Here is a 5,694-nt window from a genome sequence, read left to right on the forward strand (position 1 = left end):
GAAAAGTCAAACAGCTTTAATAAAAATACTCGAGAATAAGTTCACAATCGATATTTTAAAATGGATATGGAGATAACGTAAATAGAATTTGGATGAAAATAATTTCAAGACAAATCGGCAAATAAAAATATGGACAAGAAAATAGAAACAAACTTGAAATGAAATTTAAGCGAAAAAAATGGGATTTCTTGATTTTTTCCTCGAAACCGGAGGAATGTCCACGTGGATAACAAGGGGAGGGGTATAAGGAATGTCCACGCTTGCCTTCGGAGGGGAAGGGGGTGTCTAAAATCATGCTTTTTCTGTCCACGTGGTATGTGGACAGCCCCCATGATGTTTAAAATATTTATAAGTGTTATAAAATCCAGAAAATGCCTGAACACGTACCAAATAATCATCTGGTGGTTGATTAAAAGTTAGCTCCAATGAGGGGCGCATTGACACCAATAGAAGGTGAACTTTATAAACCTTTGAAACATGTGAATCCGTAAAAATATCCTGTAAAACTATTGTAAATCATGAAGACATTTTTAGTTATGTGTTTGGAAACAACTGATTTGACACAAGTGCGCTGAATTAGAGCAATGAAAAAATTGGACAAATCTAGATCAAATTTGGACAAACCAACATCGTTTACCCTATACCATTTCAATGTATTTTTTCAGAAATTTTTGTTTACAGCGTGGGATCTTTCTTCATTCATTGATATAATGCTTTGGACAACACTGATAGCAAGACTCCGTGGCGCAACGGTAGCGCGTCTGACTCCAGATCAGAAGGTTGCGTGTTCAAATCACGTCGGGGTCAAAGTGAAATGTTTTTTTTTAAAACTTTGTATTATTTTTTTTGTGTTTTCTATTCAAATGTCTTCATAAAATTCTAACAAAAGTTCATTACACATTTTTCACAAACTTCGATTGCATCTCATATTTTCACCCTAGTTATTTTTTACAGGGACGAACAATTGAAATCTCGGTTTTAAAAATAAGAAAAAAAAATTGAAGTATTCTGTGTTTTGTTAGTTTTACACTAGAAAACAGTTTCATAGTTACATTACTTGTTTCACTTTAATAACCGCTGCTATCGGTTACGACAAAGTTTTGATGGATTTACAAAAGATGATTGAGCAGTGATTGAACAATAAATCTCATCGGGTTTTGTAACTATATCACGTTTAAACATCCTCTTTTATGCCTGCAAATCAGTATTTATTATTTCGCTGAAGTGTAAACAATATTATCTTCTATGTGATCTAGCAATGTTAATCTCTGTGCCAGAAAAAGACAATTTACTGAATGTCTTGTTTTGTAGTTTCAGTTTGAAGAAAAGTGCAGATAGTTGATATGGTTTGCTGTTGATTGATTGCCGAAAACATGTTATAGTAAATGGAACATTTGAATAATTACAGTGACTCAAAGTGGAATTCGTACACTACCATACAGATCTCTTATCACTATTTTGAAAACAAGCTTTCAGAACATTCTATTTAGACAATGCTACATAGATCATTTGAAAGCTCAAATCTTCAGCTTTTGGAATATTTTACTAACATATTTTTCTCTTGATATGTGTAGCTGTAGTGGACAAAAATATAGGGAAGAAATATTTGTTTTTGTGAAAGTTCCGCTTGAAAATTTGAGTAGACCATATTAATTGGCACTCTATTACCCAAACATGGGTGCCGAGCCGATGAAAGAAAGCCGTGAATTGGACGCATAAACAAGAAAATTGCGTTCCGTATGAACTCAAGCCAAGCCGAACGCCGTTTTTCCAGGTGCGAAAAAGACTATTATGGGTATTAGTGGTGCCATATTTCAGTGACGCCACCCGTCTGTCTGATTTGAAAAAGTATATTTTTCACTGATGTTCTGTCATTTCATGATTACCAGTCGATTAAAAATCTTTCTCTGTTGTTGTTCTGTTATAATATATTTGTTATCCGGTGCTGAACTTAGTCAATTTATGCTTCAACTAACGAAACTTGTTATGCGAATGTTGATCAAACGGTCGGTTTGTTATGGAAGATGCAATCGAAACTAGAGATGGGCAAAACGGTTCCTTTCAGTGAGCGGTTCAGAGCCGTGTGCTCTATGATAATAGCCGTATCATTTGAGCGGCTCGACGGTTCTTCTCAAGAACTGGTCTATTCGGATATGTAAAGAATGGAAGACGTATAAAATAAGGTTTAAAAAAAAATCAGTGCAGAGAATAGTGAAAATATTTCTTTACTGGAGGTTTTCTTTTATATATTTCCATCACAATAATCTTCTTAATTTTCTTAAATTTATAAACATTATCTTTTCAATGTTATCTGATGAAAGTCTACTACATCATTAACTGCAAACTTGTCCTGCTTTCGGAAAAACAACCAATGCATCAAATTCCTCCCATACAGATGACCGCGCTTCATCATCAACGATTTGTGGTAGTTTTGTAGGCGTATATTTTATGGATGCCATTTTAGCGTCCTTGTCAACGAGTGGTGTGCATAGTTGTACTTTTATAACGGCCGTCATCTTGGATTTTCATTTTACATAAATAACTGTGTCCTACTAGTTAAGTTTTTCCATTAGGTACCCATATTGATGGGGTTTTGAAAAAATATATATTTGCCATTTTGGAGTGGCGGCCATTTTCGCATTTTTCATAAATAGTCAGAACGAGCGTGCGATCCACGGTTCCTTACCAATAAGCCGGCTCTTAAAAGAAACCCGGTTCTTTTATGAACCGCAGTTCTTTTTTTTTGTTCCTACGGTTTTTACGGTTCTTACGGTTCTTTTATCAGCCGTTGCTCCTTTTTGAACCGTGGATCTTTTAGGACCCGTCATTTGAGAGCCGCGGCTCATTAAAAAAAAACCGTGGATCGTACGCTTTTTCTGACGAACCGGCTCAAATGGGCGGCTCGTGAGCGCTCGCCCATCTTTAATTGAAACCAAACTAAACTACGCAACGGTCCATGTGAAAAATGAAACTATTCATAACAGGGTAGAGTCTAGCAGAGCATGATGAAATTTGTTTCATCAAACTTTGCACGACGATTTTATTTCATCGACCTTGCACGACGAATGACTTGAAATGACTCGAATTACAGTATTCCGGAGGAGAATGGCACGACTAAGACTTGTTATTAGATGAAATTTGCAGTCATGCCCTCTTCTGTTGTTGACTGGTTTCTACCGTTCCGAATCATATTTCGGACACTTAATAATAACTTAAAATGCTTAATGCCCTGATGATATAACTGAAGGGATACTGTTACGCCCCACGGGCTCAGCGCACCTTTACATCCAAATGCATCTAGGAACCTCATTCATACTCTGACCTGGTTTAAGTTTAATGGAAAAAATAAGGGAAATAAGAATTCGTAGCAACCATTGTTTAAAGGAAATGATGTATAGTAGGCATTGTGGAAAAAATTATAAAGGGTTGTATCCAGGACACGACCGCATATTTTAGACGTAGAACTACGCAATTACATTATGGAATCCACTTGTTTACCACTCCGAATGTTATTTTAGAATGCATCGAAATTTTTATAATAGATTATGTTCTTCTCTGCAAATAAATTTGATGAATTTTTACGTTTGATATGATGCTTAGGACTACCAAATATGTGAACGGAAGAATTGTCAAACGATCATTGTGTTTTACATTTTCCTCTGAAATTGTTGCACATCTCATGTTTATGTAGTACTCGAATCGCGAAAGTTCATTCATCTCTAGTATCTGAAATGACGAATTCCCAGGCTTCTCAGTTCAATAGTACGTTTTAGGGAAACATATTCTGGTCTGCACAACGACAAGCGAGTACAAAACTACTCAACACCAAAAAATACCCCCGACTTGCATGCATTTGCAAAGCGGATTTCCCCAAGCACATTAATTTTGAAGTCCGTGTTAGGGAAACACAGCTCGTGGGAACAAAAATGCCCCCGATTTGCATGTATATTTGCATATATAATCGCAATTTCACTTTCAACGTTAATTTTCGAATCCAATACATAATCGAATCACAAAAAATCTATTTTTGTATTAATGTTTGACATTAATACATTAATGAAAAACTTGTTTTCTTGAGATTCGATTATATGTAGGATTTGAAAATAATTGTTGAACAAAATTGTCGACTATATATAATCCAGTCCGCCCTGTAATTTAGATTTCGATATTAGTACCGATTAGTCCATTCCTACTTCTACGTTATCTATTTCCAAGAAAAAGGGTAAGCAATAATATTAGGATTACGAATTACTTACTTTAAAAAAGATCTAGAATTGTACTTAAAATAAATAGGCTAGATAAATTGAATACACTTGAGAAGGCTTCCTGATAAAACAGGCAACAGGACTCACTAAGCGTAAGCTATTATACTAGAAATATCTATGATTCCAAAATCCAATTTTCATTAAAGGAAATTTTAATCTACCTAGCAAACACAGTGATGATTTATTTTTTTGGAAATCGAACTCCTGTTGGCGAAGCCAACAGTTACTCTAAAGAAGCAATTGTGATATTAATTTTATAGTCATATCATCGTGGCATTAAGCATTTCAAGTTATTATTACAGAGTGTCCGAAATATGAAGTGGTAAAATATATGCTGAAAAGCAAAGATTGTTATTTAACGTCTCTTGCGGTGCGGAATAAGAGGAATTGTTATTTTGAAATTTCTCTTATCTCACCCTTCAAATGAATTTAAAAAAATACAAAAAGGTTACTGCCCCGAGTGAGGATCGAACTCACGACCTTAAGATTATGAGACTTACGCGCTACCGACTGCGCTATCGAGGCTTATAGTTTTATGTTTTTCAAAGACATATCTAAGTGATTGCTTCTTAACACTGATATTTAGAAGTAAATTTGCCACCGGGTTTTCTTCGTGCTAATGTTTAAAAAAATAATCATTTTTTGGATTGTTTTAGTGGTAAAGGGTCATAAATAAATAAATAAATCTAGTGGTCTCGAAGACCACACTAATGCAATATAACATAATCATGTGATCGAAAAAATAAATAATACATATCTTATAAAAATATTTTTCTCATGACATCTATCTGTCAATATTGAAAACTGCATCATCAATGTGGGGGTAGATTTCGATGCTACTATTCAACGATTAGTACTGTCGTTAGGGTTGCCAAAACCACGGAATAATCTGGTTTCCCTAGATTTATCAGATTTTTTGAAACCAAGAATCTGTAGCTAGAGAATTTTTTTTTTAAATTTTCACATGTATTTTATGATTTTTTTTAATATAACGTTTCATTGTTAGCTATGAATCGATGTTAACATTTTTCGTACCGCGTATGTTTTCATCAAATTGTTTGAATGAGTGTCATTTTATTGACATAGTCTTCGTCTTATTATGAGTCTTCTAAAAGCCTTATTCGAATCGGTTATCGTCGAAATAAATAAAGCTGTTTGTTCTTTTTTCTTACAAAAGTACTGTGAATATACTTTGTACGTTCTGATTCCGAGCTGCAGAATTGACAAACTTACGTTAGAATTGCAACCAGATAGCGCAGCGAGTAAAATGATGATGGTTTTTTTTTGTATGAAATTGGTTTGATTTGTTTTGAAAAGTCAGAAATTTTCTGCAAATTTTTCGGATTCAAGTGCTCTTTCTACGCTGAAAAAGGTTAGAAAATCATCATTTTACATTGTTCCATTCATAACATATGACGAATGCTTCGGT

The 5,694-nt window shown here is 34.5% G+C and overlaps 2 non-coding genes across 2 annotated transcripts; one reads left to right on the forward strand and one right to left on the reverse strand.

Moving 5' to 3' along the window:
- The first annotated feature begins 735 nt into the window (after positions 1-735).
- Positions 736-807, forward strand: Trnaw-cca (transfer RNA tryptophan (anticodon CCA)). Its single transcript has one exon. It is a non-coding gene; the product is annotated as a tRNA-Trp (tRNA).
- Positions 808-4,717: 3,910 nt separating this feature from the next.
- On the reverse strand, positions 4,718-4,790 carry Trnam-cau (transfer RNA methionine (anticodon CAU)). The gene has a single exon. It is a non-coding gene; the product is annotated as a tRNA-Met (tRNA).
- Between the last annotated feature and the right edge of the window lie 904 nt (positions 4,791-5,694).

This window comes from Toxorhynchites rutilus, chromosome 1 (genome assembly GCF_029784135.1).
Source record: "Toxorhynchites rutilus septentrionalis strain SRP chromosome 1, ASM2978413v1, whole genome shotgun sequence".
Classification (NCBI taxonomy): domain Eukaryota; kingdom Metazoa; phylum Arthropoda; class Insecta; order Diptera; family Culicidae; genus Toxorhynchites; species Toxorhynchites rutilus.